Source organism: Saccostrea cucullata, unplaced genomic scaffold (genome assembly GCF_032062105.1).
Source record: "Saccostrea cucullata isolate Sc308-1 unplaced genomic scaffold, CSIRO_AGI_Scuc_v1 ctg752, whole genome shotgun sequence".
In the NCBI taxonomy this organism is placed as follows: domain Eukaryota; kingdom Metazoa; phylum Mollusca; class Bivalvia; order Ostreida; family Ostreidae; genus Saccostrea; species Saccostrea cuccullata.
In genome coordinates, this window is record NW_026923231.1 from 188,682 (window position 1) to 206,166 (window position 17,485).

General features: G+C 32.8%; 2 long non-coding RNA genes across 3 annotated transcripts; both read left to right on the forward strand.

The window, feature by feature from the left end:
* Positions 1–1,757: 1,757 nt before the first annotated feature.
* LOC134263497 (uncharacterized) lies at positions 1,758–2,812 on the forward strand. Its single transcript, XR_009991287.1, has 3 exons — positions 1,758–1,976; positions 2,179–2,244; positions 2,492–2,812. It is a non-coding gene; the product is annotated as an uncharacterized LOC134263497 (long non-coding RNA).
* A 138-nt stretch (positions 2,813–2,950) lies between these two features.
* Positions 2,951–8,788, forward strand: LOC134263498 (uncharacterized). Of its 2 annotated transcripts, XR_009991289.1 has the most exons (7): positions 2,951–3,052; positions 3,641–3,705; positions 3,782–3,873; positions 4,024–4,135; positions 8,185–8,287; positions 8,437–8,487; positions 8,732–8,788. It is a non-coding gene; the product is annotated as an uncharacterized LOC134263498 (long non-coding RNA). The 2 variants fall into 2 exon arrangements; XR_009991288.1 differs by lacking the exon at positions 8,732–8,788 and having other exon boundaries at positions 8,437–8,613.
* The last annotated feature ends 8,697 nt before the right edge of the window (positions 8,789–17,485 follow it).

The following is a 17,485-nucleotide window of genomic DNA, read 5'->3' on the forward strand; positions in this document are numbered from 1 at the left end:
AATATCGGTAGCATCAACAAGGTGCCATCTTTTTTTGTCTGATTTGTACTTTTGGATATGAATATATCTAAGTAATTCAACACTTAAGGTAGAACTAAACTGTACAAATAAAATTAAATTATCAACTCCAGAGGAGACTTGTAAATTGCCATGCATTTATGATATTGACATATCTTAATTTTATGCAGATTTGGTCAAAACGTTTGTAGATAGATGATAAAGAGGAATACAGTGACATAAAGTTCCCAAACAAACAGTTAGGGAAAGGAATCATAAATCTATGCCTGAAAATCTTTGTATTAAATTAATCCTAATAAAATCATATCTTAAAAAATATTTCTAACAGATATATTTTAAAAAACAGCGTATAGCACAAGAATAAGGAAGGGGTGATTTCCCAACTTCTTTTATATAATTATATATTGTTACAACCCGTTACCTGTGCACTTTTCTGTAATAATATTCCATTGATAATCAGGGCAGCATCCGTTTGGAAAACTGAAAGGTAATTCAAATCATGTTAATCTTTTCAGACGAATAATCCTATGCAGATGTGCATCATAAAATAATACCTGTGCATCAGAAAATAAAACTCGTCCACTTTTCCACATAGGCGTCTCCATATGAGTGAAAAATTCTCAAGAAGAACGTTAAACAACATATAATCAATCAGTTTATCAATATTTCCACATGAATGGAGTGGCCCACATGACACATTGGGAAAAGTCGCGGGTTTGAATGTCACTGTGGGAAGTGGAGACGGTTGCTTCTGATGAGACCGTATAAACTGAGGTCAATCTACTGTCGCAGTTGATGCTGTCATGAAAATGATCCCTCATTGCTCAATCTAATTAAAATTAGATGTTAGATCCGCTCGCATACTCTCTACACTAAGTATGCGAGCGGATCTAACATCTAATTTTAATTAGATTGCTCATTGATCAATTGTCTGATTGAATTTAAAAGAGAAGGAATCAAACACATGTGTGTTAAAACGGATCACTCTATATTTTCAGTGGACAAAAACATCATTCACTTTGAAAATAGTCAATGGATGGATAATTTAGAGTAGAATTGAAGATTGAACGTACGTATATGATAAAGTTCTGACCTTTTACATGTACAACTGGACTGGCTGTACACTACATAAATAAATCCAAGTTTTAAGGAATATATTAACACAAGTTTTAGAATTGATATTTTGGTTGTCATTTTTGCAATCTTTTTATATAAAGAAAACGGAAGAATATGACTATTACTATTACAAGGATTTCCTTCGTTTGGGGAATATAATTAATGAGGACCTTATAATATTAATATTTAAAGAGCAAAAATTTAGGGAACCCCGATCGGTTAATTGGCGACATAATTTGATAAACATAATGGATTCTATTGAATATAACACCAAGTGATGCATGGACACACCACAGTAAAGATGACATTGACACGTTGTCAGATTCATAAAATGCATGTATCAGATACATGTTTACACCTCGCATGAAGCGATTGAGGTGATAGATTATAATATCATCTATTCGAATAGGTGATATATAAGTAACAACATCTTCCTTATTTGTAAGGCTCATTAATTATTCATATTACATTTGTGATAGTATTGATTTTATATTGATTTTAATTTATTGTATTTTTCTTTCAAATGCCATTGAAAGTTATCAAATAACTTTCAATAATAAACTTGATTTAAAATAAATATGTCTTATTTAAACATTAAAAATGTAAATAAACTTGTAACAAATTACTCTAATTAAAGTCTAGAAATCTCTAGAGCCCTAAACTTTAAACTTAACTTTTAACCTTGAATAAATACATAAGTAAAAATAGCCATTGGTCAATATTTCCCGCCAAAACCTTTGACCCCCTTTGTCCAGTGTGTCTAGCTAATTACTAGCCCAGGAGCAGTCAAAGTGTATAGTTGTGTATTTGTATTTTTGGAGAAATCTTTAAGACCACTGACAGTAAGTTGACTTTTTGACATTCCTAGTTCATATTAATACTTTCCTATTAATTACTGAATGAAAGAGGCATATGAGAGATTTATTAAATTATTTAAGTTTGTCAAAAGCTGATAAACTAGTTGATTTTAAACTTTGTAATAAATGTATTTTATGACACGAAGAATATGATATATAGTGTATGGGTGTTATTTATAAATTGTAGATATTGATAATCCATATAAGCCATACACACAAATCATGTAAGAGAGGGATTCATACCCATAGTCTGGTATGTTGCTAAATGTACATAAAGCAAGTATATAATTGTAAATAGTCATTATATCCACTGTTATGAAGTGAATAAGAGAAATATCATTTGTATAAAGTCAAGAGGTACAACTCATTGATATGTGTCAATATTTAATATTTTATAATCTAATTAAATATATAGTAATTATTTGATTTTATGATGATAATAGATTCTGCTGTTATATGTGATATCAACTTGAGTAAATGTATTTTATATTATTTTGCAGAATCTGCTTTATGATGATGCATTTGGTATTTATGCAACTGTAATAAACATCATCACAGTGAAACATCTTGTTTTCAATTGCTGCTCCCGCTACAAAATTTGGCGCCCAACGTGGGGCACTGATGTTGATGGCACCACCTACAGGAGCCACCTCCAGCCCCTCATAGATGTTACAGTCAGTGGTGGATCCAAGCCTTCACTCTGCATTTGAACAGCTGTTGTGTTTTGCCACAGACAATCAACACCCAAGGTAACTCACCTGTGTCACACCTGACTGAGTTTTGTTCAGCAGAAACTGTACCTGTGTAAATACCTGTGTTACAAACAATCCGGAAAATTTTTTTCCATACGTCCAGATTTGTGCTAAAAGTTTCCGGAAATTTCCTTTCCGTCCATCCAGACTTTAACATTACCTGTGTAATTCCATATCCGGTTTGAGCCTGAACTTGTTTTCCACACGTTAGCCTTTCCAGATAACGCCATCTTTGCCAAGAACGATAACTCTAATCTATTGCAGAACTGTTCGGAGTCGGCCATGTTGACTTCATATGGCTCGGAGTAAGTAAGTATTTTTTGTTATAAATTATATAAAATAAGATAGGACTTTGACATAACAAAAATTGAGTAATGCTGGTAAGTTTTGAGTATATATCATCTTTTATACAGTGTTTTGTTCTTGGAAAATCGCGTAAAGCACGAATAATGGTATTTTATTATGTACACGGGCGTAATGAAAATATGAATAATTTTTTTTTTGGAGGATAATGATAGGGTACGCTACAAGTTTCACACATTTTCGTAAGCGGTAGACATACTGCTACAATATGTACGATTACTGAAATTTTGGAAGCTATGGCTTTCTCTTGCTGATTTTTTAAAGATTAATGCCTCAGTAATGTGACATGGAAAATTGATATTATAATGGCAACACGAGGGCACACTCATAGTTTCCTTCAATAATTAACTGATATATGTAAATTTAAGATATTAAAATACATATTTTCGAAAAATCAAGTTAGAGTTTAATTTATTCAATTACTTTTATGCCTCCCAATAGTTTCAACCATTCTAATAATTGAGTTACCTCCCTTTCATCATAGTCTTTTTCAATATATCATAGGAAAAAAAGTGATTTATATATCTTTTTCAGACAAATTTCACCAGTTATATTGGGATGCTTTATGAAGTGTAAATAAACTTTCCTGGATAATCAAGGTAAATAGAATTTCATAAAATGTCAATGCTTCCATACAATTATTTGCAACAATTACTAAACATTTTTTTCTTCCAGATTTCAGTGATTACCTAGCCAGAGACTGTGTGTAAATATTCTTTCGCTTGTTTGTTTATTCCTGTACATACCCCTTGTTGGAAAACTCAAGGGTAATTTCTTTACAATATTTAGAAGAACAATTATAAAGTTTGCCACATATAAAATGTAAGAATTTATTACAATTCTTTGAAATTATTAATGACAATTTTTTTTTTTAATATGATAAATAATTAAATATATATTATGAATTTTATTTTCAGATTCATATTTGGTTTTTCTTCATTGAGGATTTTTCCTAAAGACATTGAAAAAAAAAGAAAAGAAAAGAAAAAAAACAAAAAAAAAAAAGATTTATTCAGTTGAGCTTTTAAGGTATGTATTTATTAAATAATACAGAGGGATCACTTATTATGGCACTTGTCCATCTGTCAGTCTGAAATAAAAATAATACCAATGCAGGCGACACTATCAGTATGAATTATATGATATATGTGTGTGATGTGTGTCCATTGTCTAGTGTTTGTCTCGTTTTACTAACATGCAATATCATCATTTCTTTCAAAACAGCCAACATAGTATATGTGTATATAGGGTAAATATATTTGTTAAAACTAACTTATCATAACCAAAATGTCCCTAACCAACAAATTAGTGGTCGAAATATATGAAAGATGCAAAGGGAACATCAATTCAATTCACAGTGATATATGCAGAGTTCTGGGTAAAAGTCGAGAAGAAATTGACAAGAAATCACTTTATGTTAAAATCAAAAGAAATAAAGCAAAGATTCAACAGCTGAAAGGGAAAAAAAACTGTGAATGTGAACATTTTTTAAGAAGTACATTTAGTGTACCAGTGAAAGTGACATCTAGAGCTGAACCACCCTCACTGCCACCACCACAACCACCACCAGCACCAATAGACCAGAGCATTCAAATTATTCAGTTACAAAAGAAAGTGTTACTATTGAAAGACCAGCTAAAGAAAATTAAAAGTAGGAGATATGAACAAGCCATACAAAGGAAAGACCGAATTATAAAAAATCTGAGATCAAAATTACATGTTTCAAGAAAAATGAAAAAAGAAGAGAAGATAGACAGAAAAAAAGACAAAGAAGTATGTGTACCGGTAGATAAAATACTGAGAGACAAAAGTGTTCAGTGCAACTCTTTAAATGTTATTTTAAATGATTTACAAAAAGAACTTGATATTTTACGTTGTGAAAAAGAGGAAGAACAGGAAGGGTGTGACACAGTTAAAGTTTTAGATTTTAGGGAAAATACCAGAGGTAGACCATTTGATCATAGGATTAGGGAACTTATATATTTTTTTAGAACTCATAACATTGGTATCGAACATGTCGAACCAGTAGTTAATGCTGTTTTATCTTTAGTGAATTTTAAAGTAAAAGAACTGCCATCTAAGAGTACTAATGCAATTTTTAGCAATGAAATGGGTATTTTATGTAAAAAACAGTTAAAAGAAAATTTTTTAAATACAGAAAATTTAACTATGCATAGAGATGCTACCACAAAAAAAGGAAGACATTTTTATGGTTTGAAAATAGCCACAAATAATAATATTTTTACTGCTGGTTTAAAAGAAGTAAGTGACGGCAAGGCTGACACTTACGTCCAAACTACTTTAAATATTTTAAATGAAATAACTGATGGTCAGTCTTGTGACATTTTAAATAAGATTTCCAGTTTTATGACAGACCGTAGTGTTACGGAAGAGAAAGTTAACAGTATTTTAATGAAAAAATGCAGGGATGATTTTAATTGTGACAAGGACTTTTATTCTTTTAAATGCTCTGTACATGCTCTTTTACAGTTTTCGGATCAGTGTTTGAAAGAAGTTTTAAATTTTGAAAAAGATGTAAATGTTTCTTTTAACAATGTATCTTGTAGAAGTAAGGAATCTTACACCTTTTATCTCATTTCATGTGTATCCAAACTTTTTTTTAAAGATGGAACAGGTGATCCCTTTTTAACAGCAACCTATGTAAAAGAACAAGGTTTTGACAAAGTACCTGTGGTGAAAGTCAAAGGGAATAGATTTAATGTTTTGTTTTATAATGCTGTAGGAATTTTTTGTATGAGAAAGCATATTTTACAGTATTTGTTATCCACAAAAAGTTCTTTGAATTCTTGTACTGATTTTATCGTGTGTGGCTTACAAAACAATCATATTTTATGTATTTTAAGAGCACTTGGTATTATATGCAATTCATTTTCTGAACCTTATTGGTCCAAGGCGGAAGAGCTACCCACTGCTTTGTCTATGGGTAGCGTGTACAGAAGAGTTGTTCAATTTTTAGATCTGTGTATACAAGAACCTTTTTTACTTTTATCAAGAAAAATTTCTCTGTTTTATGGTCCTTTTCTTCCAACTGATGAATTTGAGGAGGTTTTATATGATGATTTTTACAATGATGTAACATGTTCGATATTGAAAAAGTTTTGTGTATCTTTAAAAACCAAGTCATTGTCACTGTTTAGTCCTTTTATTGAAGAAACTGGAAAATATTTTAATCCATCTGAAGATGTTGTAAATAAATGTAATAGTTGTGGCACAAATAATATTACTGTAGAAAGACTAATGGGCAGGTTGGACAAGAAAATGATGGATACGCCAACGTCTAGTGTTTTTAGTGTAGAAAACCTTATTTTATTTAGTGAAAATAAGACAAGTGAGTGGTTAAAAGAAAAGACAGTGTCAGAGAAGAAAGAGCTTTTAGGAAATATTAGGAAGGAAGGGAGGGAAGTTTTGTGTAAGAATAAGTTGGAAAAGAAATTGTTATTTCAAAATCATCTGAAAATTATCAGAGAAAGACAAGAAAATGTAAAAGCAATGAAAGAAAGAAAAGAGGAAAAATTGACAAAAGCAGTAGATTCGATATCAGACAATGGATTATGGGACACGGAAAGCAAGGTTGACAGCAGTTTACAACATATAAAGAAGAAAAACGATAAAATTACAGCGGTGAAGAAGCAGTTGAACTTATACAAAACAATATTTCCTCTAGAAAAACAACATAAAGGATTGACAAAATTTTCGGAAAAAGGAAAACTTTTTACGATTGAAAAATTAATTGAAAACTTGAAAACCATCATAAAGCTAAAAAGGGAAAGGACCCAACGGGAAGTGATTCCATCTACACTAGTTAGGAAAAAAATCATTCATACCTGGACAAACGATGAATATGAAAATGTAGAATGGAATGGTGAAATTGTTGGTTATGACAATGGAATATTCAAAGTAATTTATGATTACTTCAGTATTAAGCATTTTAATATGAAGTTCACACTAAACTCTTTTTAAAGTGGTATAGTGTGTTTGCATGTAAGTAAATCACACAATGAAAATTTTGTAAATCACTGACAGTGTTTTCCCTTTATTTTAAAGTAATGGGTTAAAGATGAGTTGTTACAGGCTAAGGCTATGTTAACCTTACAACAAAGTTTGATTTGCAGGCAGCATTTTTATCAGTAAAAGCGGTCAATTTGGCTGACTGCTGGTTCTTAGGGAAAACACTGCACTGTAACAATTTCACATCCCCAAACCTTTATGATATGTATTGAGTTCATAAATGATAGTTTTGTTTACTGTGTCAAGTTATTTAAGTTTTTCTTCATGAATTATTTATATTTCTAAGACAATATTCAATTTAATTCAATCAAAAAAGGAAAAAGAAGAATGCATATCTTAAATGTAATTTTTCATTTGACTTGACTTTGTAAACATTACAAGACCTTGAGTGAATGAATTTTAGTATACCTGATTTACTGATTACTAGGGCCATATTTTAAAAATATATATATATTTAATTGATGAAAATGTAAAGTTTTAAGTCAGTAAGCCTGTAGAGGGCAAATAGCAAATATATTTTTTTAATATATGGCATAGTATTAAATAATTTTCTTCCTATCACCTACATTATTTTCTCTAAAATACTTTTAACTTATTGAATGTGTTTTTAAAAAAGGGTATGGACTATGGAGTGATAAACAGTACTTAAACATTTGGTACACTTTATTTGAGAAGTAAATAAAAAAATCATTTTGTGTATAGAATTTTGAATTGAAAATAAGTAACACGTTTTTATTCTTGTATTGTTTCAAACTCCACATAGGTAAAATTTCTTCTTATTTCAAACTATTCCTTTCAAAACCCATCACAATTTGTTACAATGAAGTATAACATTCCAGTGGTGTGAGGTGGTTAAAATTTTAGCAATATAGTATACTTTAAATATTTAAGAAATTAAAGCATTTTATCTTAAAGTCAATTATATATGTATGTCTTGTATTTGTAATGTCTTACTTTGTGTTACATGTCTGTGTCTTTAAGTAAAGTAGATTTTAATATATTTTGCCTCATTATGAACATAACTGACTTATTCAAATATATTACAACAGGTGCAGTATTGGCTGGATGGTTGTGAGAAGGACGATGATGTTTATGAATTAACAGAACAGGAATTTTATACAGATTTGAAGGACGGAAATTTGTTTATCCTTAGTAAGTGCATTTTACATTTCCTATTTGAATACACTGCTTTTTGGGGGGATGTAATTAATTACTGGGATTAAAATTGTCCTAATATTTCATTATAACTATGTAACCTAAGAATATTTAGTCATTAAAATGAGTATTTATTTAATTTTCAGACAGTACACAGTTGGATCATTGCTACACAAATTCTTGAAAAAGACTATAAGGTTTATTGATTTTTTAGAGTTATCTTTCATAAAAATGAATTATCTTTCTTTGAAATTACAGTCTTATATTTGTAATTGGATTACCTCCCTCTTTGAACAACTGTTTCATTAAAAGAATAAAATGTAGTTTTCAATTATTTATAATTTCTTCTTTCTCACTCTGAATATATCAAAATTCAATGCAGTCTTAAGTTATATTAGTAGAAAGATATTTGAAAATGTTCAATATTGTTTTTTTTTTCAGGTTTTACAATTTTATGTGGAAAGGCTACCACACGTGGACTTGTGAATTTTCAAGACTTCTAGACTGATAACAGCGTAAATTATTTGATAATTTTCTTATTTCTTATTTGAATATTGCTTGTGTAATGTAAGTCATGTAATTTATTTGTATTTTTGACTTTATTGAGTACTTCAGTGTTTCAAATACTGTTTGTTTACATTCACAGTTTGTTGATCAGTTGTTTCACTTTCAGTGTTTGCTGTAGTGATACATTTTGAAATTTTTCTTTATTCATAAACCTTGAGGTAAATTTGAGTATATAGGCCTACAACTGCAACTACAATGTTTTGATTTTCCTATTCTGGTACCAAACTTGTTGCTGAAATTTATATTTTGAATTTTCAGTTTATGTTTTGAATTTTCAGAGGTAAATTGACACATTTTGAGTTGTTTACAAAATGTAATTCATAATTATAACAGCTTTGACAGTAAAAAAAAATTGAAAAAAGTTCTGGTGTGGATGGAGTGAAACATTTCTTTATTTACAGGATCTGCTTAATACTTATTCCCTTTCCTGTTGTTTACATTCTGACATTTTACAACTGACCCATTCAGTGAATGTGACATTTTAGAGTAATTTAGACAAATCAGAGTTAGTTTGTTTGTGGTAAGTTGGTAAGTGGTTGTTAGGATACATTGTCCATTGTCCTTTGCCCTTAGCCCTTCACCCTAAACTTAGATAACCATGCCTTAAATAGGTAAATTTAAAATTTGAAAATAAATACTGAGAGTAAATAGGCATAATATAAAGTGTGAGAATTAAACTATAAGGTATTATTTAATCAAGGGTACAAATTACAAAGTTTAGATAAATAGAATTTTTATTTTCAGGAATTACATCGTGCGTTTTCTTTGAATTATTTTCGTGCGTTTTCTTTCATACGTAATCGAGCGGTTTCTTTATACATTTCAAACATTTGTTGTATTTTTTTTGCATTGCTTTGCAGCAGCGTGCGTTATAGCATTTATGCATTGCATTTATTGCGCAGCGTGCTTGAGCTTGCTTGCTTGAATTATTTTTTGCAGCCAGTGTTGTTTACACAACATTATCATTTGCTTGCATAAAATCATCTGGTGAAACATATTGAATTCTTACAATGTCAGACAAAAAGACAGGTGATGAAGTTCTTGAACTTCAAGAAATTGTGGAAGAAGATATTCAAGAAAATGTTGAAGAAAATGTTCCACAGACCACAGCTGGTGAATTGTCCACAGCAGAAAAAGAGAAAATCATTAAGTATCTTCAAGATCATGAGTACTAAGTCTTTACAAATGAAGCTTTTAACACTTTTGTTGAACAGCATAAGACTGTGAAGAAAGAGATACCCAGTCCGTCTCCTTTCTATTTACCAACATTTACGGCACCCATTACTCCAACAAGTTATAAGGACCTTAAACCACCATCATTTCAATCTTCAATGGCGACTCACATTCCAAAGTTATCGACATTTTCAGGAGATCCAGGCAGATCAAGTGATGTGCCATACGAAGTGTGGAAGTATGAGGTAGAATGTCTTTCACGTGAAGGATATCCTGAGAGTGCGGTCCTTCAGGCTATTAGAAGGTCATTAAGAGGTCAAGCGAGTCAAATACCAATGAGATTAGGTCCGGATGCGACACTAAGTCAAGTTTTGGAGAAAATGGAGAGCATCCATGGAACTGTAGAGAAAGGTGAATCTTTGTTGACACAATTTTACAGTTCGACTCAGAAACCAGAAGAAAACACCACAACATGGGGATGTCGTCTTGAGGATCTTTTGAGTAGAGCGGTCGACAAAGGAAAAGTTCACCATCAAGATGTTGATGACATGTTGAAGACCAAATTCTGGTCCGGATTACGGCAGGACTTCAAAGACATATCAGGTTATCTTTATGATAAATGTTTAACATTTGATGAACTTAGAAAGGAAATCAGACTTATTGAGAAAGAACACCCTACAGACAAAAAGAAACCAAACATGAATATCACAGCGAAATCACCCGACTCAACATCTTCCAGCGAAATATCAGAATTAAAAGCAATGATTAGGAAATTATCAACAAAGGTCGACGCATTAGAAAATAAGAAAGTTCCACAAGAGGATACCCATCAATTCTATCAAAAAAGAACTGATCAGCCACCATCAACCTGGTTCAGCAGAGGAAGATCAATAGTCAGATCATCTTATCCAAACAGAATAGGTATGAGAGGAATGGGTAGACAATCATCTTATCATGATGAGCCTATATGCAGAAGGTGTGGACAATCAGGACATTTAGCCTTTGGATGTCGAGTGAATCTACAAAGAACTGATTTAAACAACGGCAGGCCGGTGTTAGAGGACAAACACTAGGCCTAAACCATTTCAGTCGCCCTATAAACAAGACATTAGTACTAATAGGAGAAGCAACAGAAGTGAACATCAATGTAGAGGAAATTGAATGTAAAGCGTTACTAGATACTGGTTCTACCGTATCTACAGTATGCGACTCTTTCTATAGAAACAATTTAAGTCACCTAGAATTACATCCAGTCACAAATATTCTTAATGTGGAGTGCGCAGATGGTAAATGTTGACCTTATTCAGGATACATAGAAGTGAGCATTACTTCCCTTGGCATACCTTCGCTTGAACAGCCATGCCCATGCCTACTTTTAGTCGTCCCAGAGAATAACTACAATCAAGAAGTTCCTATTCTTCTCGGTACAAATATTTTGCAGCATGTACTTAATGATTTGCAGGAAACATTTGGTAGTAGGTGCTTGCAAGAAACAGACTTACATTTACCATGGTACCTGACTTTAAGATCATTGCTACTCCGAGAAAAGGAATTACAGAGGAACAGTAACAGACTCGGAGTTGTGAAATCGGTACACAAGAACAGTGTCACTATTAAACCAAATTCTTCAGTCACGTTACAAGGTTATGTTGACAAAGCAGTACCTTATCATGCAACTTGTGCACTTTTACAAGCAACACCAAGGTCTAGAATTCCTGTGGACTTAGACATAGTACCATCTGTAGTTAACTACCAATAGCCATGTGACAGACTGATTCCTGTACAAATTGACAATGTTACAACAAGGACAGTCACCATATCTCCAAAGGCCATATTGTGTGAATTACATCCCGTCAACATAGAAGAAATCACACAATCTAAGGGAGACAACTCTAATGACAACTTGAAGTTACGTCACATAGATGACAGCTCAACAACATCAGAGAGACAAGTCCTGACTGATCTTCTCCAGAAGTATCAAGATGTATTTTCATCATCAGACACAGACATCGGACATACCACGCTAGTCCAACATAAAATAGAACTAATTGACGAAACACCTTTCAAACAGAAATCCAGAAAAATTCCACCAAATATGTACATGGAAGTCAAAAACCATCTTCAAGGTCTGATTGATGCAGGACTTATTAGGAAATCAAAATCACCTTGGTCGAGTAATGTCGTACTGTGTAGAAAGAAAGATAAGACTCTAAGAATGTGCATTGACTACAGGGAACTAAATAACAGAACTAAAAAGGATTCTTATGCCTTACCAAGAACTGATGAAATCTTAGAAGCTCTCTCTAATAATAAGTTCTTTACAATCCTAGATATGAAGAGTGGCTATCACCAGATAGAGGTCTTTGAGAAACACAAGGAGCGGACAGAGTTCACCGTTGGTCCCCTTGGCTTTTACGAGTTTAACCGGATGCCATTTGGTCTATGCAATGCTCCGGCAACTTACCAAAGACTCATGGAGGAAGCATTTGACGGATTACATCTCAAGATTTGCTACATCTATCTGGATGACATCATTATTTTTTCCAACACGTTTGAAGAGCATCTTGAAAGACTACAGCAGATATTTCAGAGGTTAAGACAGATCAACTTGAAATTATCTCCTAAGAAATGTGAATTCTGCAAGAAAAAAGTCAAGTACCCGGTATGTAGGACATATCGTCTCAGAAAATGGAATTGAACCTGACCCAGAAAAGATCCAGAAAGTTAAAGACTGGCCAACACCTATCAATCCAGATCAAGTTCGACAATTTTTAGGCTTTGTTCGGTATTATACGACATTTATCAAAGATTTTTCAAAGATAGCTAAACCTCTCACCAATTTGATTCCAGATACCTCAAAGAAGATCAGGAGAAATTCCAAAGCTGCAAATACATCACCACCAAACTGGCACTGGGAACAAGAACAAGACATTTCCTTTCAGAAATTAAAAAATTGTTTAATTCACTTTCCAATTTTAGGTTTTCCCATATATGGTCAACCATTTGAGATCCACACAGATGCATCTCAGAAAGGATTAGGAGCCGTCTTATACCAGCTGCAGAACGGACAGAAACGTGTCATTGCTTACGCAAGCAGAGGTCTTTCCAAATCTGAAAAAAATTATCCTATCCATAAACTTGAATTATTAGCTCTTAAATGGTCAATTTCAGAAAAATTTTCAGATTACTTGTATGGAACAACTTTTGATGTAATAACTGACAACAACCCATTGACATACGTCTTATCTACTGCAAAGTTGGATGCTACTTCTCAACGAAGGATTGCATCTTTAGCCACCTATGACTTTAATATTTTTTACCGCCCTGGTAAAAACAACGCAGATGCAGATGGACTTTCACGATTGAATGAAATTTCAGATGTTCGTGACAGAGAACAGATTTCTGTTGAAACAATTAAAAGTATTTGTAATGTTCATCATGCCAATATTCCATTTATTGAATGTTTGTCTATTTCACCAGATATTACTGATAACTTAATTCATTCAGATCTTTCAAAATTTTCAGATTTCAACATCAAAAGAGAACAGTGTAAAGACCAAGATATTCGTTTTTGGTTTTCTCAGGTCAAAACAGGAATACCTCCCAGAAAAGAGAACCTCCCTAGCAGCAACATTCCATTTCATTTAGCTATGCTCAGAAATTTTGATAAATCTTATATTAATGATGGAATTCTTTTCAGAAAAACAAGAAATGGCGAATCCATGAGACATCAACTTGTTTTACCACTCTCTTGTAGGAAAGCAGTTTTCAAATTTTTACATACAGATATGGGACATCCTGGTAGAGAGAAAACAACAGCCATTATTCAAGATAGATTCTACTGGCATGGAATGACTAAGGACATTGAACGTTACATCAAGTCATGCAACAGATGCGTTCATCAACGAAAAGCTCAAACAGAGAAAGCTCCATTGATAAATATTACAACTTTCCAACCCCTTGAGCTACTGTGTATAGATTATTTGACTTTAGAATCTTCCAAGGGCAATTATCAAAACATTCTAGTAATGACAGATCACTTCACCAAGTATGCCCAAGCAATTCCTACCAAGAACCAAACTGCCAAGACCACCGCAGATGTATTATTTAACCAGTTCATTGTTCATTACGGAATTCCGCAGAAAATCCATAGCGATCAAGGAGCCCAGTTTGAAGGAAAAGTTATTGAAGAACTATGTAATACCATGAACATCCAGAAGTCCAGAACTACACCTTACCACCCGATGGGTAATGGACTCTGTGAAAGGTTCAACAGGACACTTCTTCAGATGTTAGGAACTTTGAACATTGACCAGAAGAAAGATTGGAAATCCCATATTGGACCATTAGTTCATGCCTACAATTGTATGAAGCAAGGATCAACTCAACATTCACCATTTTTCTTAATGTTTGGCAGACAACCAAGACTTCCAATAGATATTGCTTTCAACATACCAACATCTTCTTCAGAAATGCCAATTCCAAAATATGTTGAATCATTAAAGTCCAGATTAAAAGAAGCTTATCAATTAGCCACAGCAGCAAACCAAAGAGCTCAAGAAAGACAGAAGCGTAACTACGATTTGAAAGTTAGATCAGCTATTCTAGAAAAAGGTGACAGAGTTTTGGTAAAGATTACAAGCTTTGATGGAAAGCATAAACTAGCTGACACATGGGAATCAACACCATACACTATTAAAGATCAACCAAATTCCACCATTCCAGTTTATGTCGTAAAAGAAGAAGGTTCTGGCAGACAGAGAACAGTACATAGAAACCTTCTCTTACCTATTGGAAATTTGGATTTCCAACCAACAGAACCACGAGTTATAAGACCTACTCCTAGACCCAGAAAGAGATTACCAAGAAAGGCGAAGAGAAATACACCGGATACAAAAGACGAAAGTGACAGCAGTGACGAAGAAATCATATGGACCGGTCCACGTCCACCAAACCATGTTGAAGGAAATAGTATTCCTTTAAGTGTTGGTACAGATCAGACTGACGACGGTCAGATCCCAGCTGGCTGGACTGAACCAACAGATGAAGACACAGATGCGGGAGAGGACGCTCTCACTCTTGAAGAAAAGAGCAACACATCTGATGCTTCCCAGAATTGTGAGCCAGAGACTGAAAGTCTTTCTCTGCAAGATGAGGATTCACATGTTGAAGAAGCAGTTGAAGAAGCTGAAGTTGTTGCAGAACAACAGGCTGATGATGAAAATGCAGAAGCTGCCACTCAAGAAGAAACTGAAAATCAAGCTGCAGGTATCCAGACAGCAGATTTGCCCAAAGAACCTGAAAAACCGACAAGACCAGTAAGAGCGAGGACTAAACCTGCTTGGATGAAGACAGGAGAATACTCCATGTCCGTACAACCTGCTAAAGATCCAGATTGGATATTAAAATGTAATTATTTAAAATCTCTTGTTTCAGATAACCATCTCTCCGGTGTAGACCAGAAGCAGCTGTCCTCTACTTTCCTTGAAATCCTGTTGCAGAAATGATTTTTTATGACTGATAATTCACTTTGATTTTATATTGATTTTAATTTTCAGATTATTCGTTCACACTTCTATAGAGAAGAGATGACGAGGACGTCATTTAAAAGGAGGGGAAGTGTGTGATAGTATTGATTTTATATTGATTTTAATTTATTGTATTTTTCTTTCAGATGCCATTGAAAGTTATCAAATAACTTTCAATAATAAACTTGATTTAAAATAAATATGTCTTATTTAAACATTAAACATGTAAATAAACTTGTAACAAATTACTCTAATTAAAGTCTAGAAATCTCTAGAGCCCTAAACTTTAAACTTAACTTTTAACCTTGAATAAATACATAAGTAAAAATAGCCATTGGTCAATATTTCCCGCCAAAACCTTTGACCCCCTTTGTCCAGTGTGTCTAGCTAATTACTAGCCCAGGAGCAGTCAAAGTGTATAGTTGTGTATTTGTATTTTTGGAGAAATCTTTAAGACCACTGACAGTAAGTTGACTTTTTGACATTCCTAGTTCATATTAATATTTTCCTATTAATTACTGAATGAAAGAGGCATATGAGAGATTTATTAAATTATTTAAGTTTGTCAAAAGCTGATAAACTAGTTGATTTTAAACTTTGTAATAAATGTATTTTATGACACAAAGAATATGATATATAGTGTATGGATGTTATTTATAAATTGTAGATATTGATAATCCATATAAGCCATACACACAAATCATGTAAGAGAGGGATTCATACCCATAGTCTGGTATGTTGCTAAATGTACATAAAGCAAGTATACAATTGTAAATAGTCATTATATCCACTGTTATGAAGTGAATAAGAGAAATATCATTTGTATAAAGTCAAGAGGTATAACTCATTGATATGTGTCAATATTTAATATTTTATAATCTAATTAAATATATAGTAATCATTTGATTTTATGATGATAATAGATTCTGCTGTTATATGTGATATCAACTTGAGTAAATGTATTTTATATTATTTTGCAGAATCTGCTTTATGATGATGCATTTGGTATTTATGCAACTGTAGTAAACATCATCACAGTGAAACATCTTGTTTTCAATTGCTGCTCCCGCTACACATTTTAGAGAAGCTGGGATTTAATTATAATATTGGTACATGTTATCCAACTAATACTCATAGCTTTCTTTCTAAGGTCAAAAGTATTTGAACTCGTAGGGTGTTCCAGACGAGTAAAGGTCAAAATTTGAAGCTTTTCACGGGCTTACAGTGACCTTTTCCTATGAGTGAAAAATTCTCGAGAGGGACGTTAAACAATATACAATCAATAAATTAATAAAGCGAATTCAAGTAAATGTTATAAAAAGTCTCTTAAATCAGACTTTACTAATGAAACATATGGAAATAATAAACAGTATTCAAAACTTAAATGTTATAAATCAAAGAGCAGAGTAAACACAGACCTTAAAAACATGAGAGCTGGGATCAGGTGCCATGGAGGAGTAAATACCCCTACTGACCGATTACACGCAAGGTGAGTTCCTTGTCATGATCGGGATATAAAGAAAGAATCCGTCGTCAATTCAGTATATAGGTAATTGACTAACATGTATTACAAAAAAATCAGTCAGGATTTGACTCAATGAAAAATTGTATCGAGCATAGAACTTAACACGCATTCTCTGTAAGCACCAACGAATTTACTATAGGGCTTGGAAACGACATGTCTCGGATTTTGATGAAATTTTCACCATAGGTGTGTCTTGGTACAAAACTAGTAAATATGGTGTCGGAAGTACCACACGTGCACTTGGTTGCCATGGAGACGCATCCATTGAATTCGGCCATTTTTGGCCCATTTTGACTAAATGAAAACATGAAAATTGAGGAAATGTAAATGAATATTTATCGGTATCTAGTACACTCTAACAGAAATAATTAGAACATATGATAACATAATATTTTAAGGTAC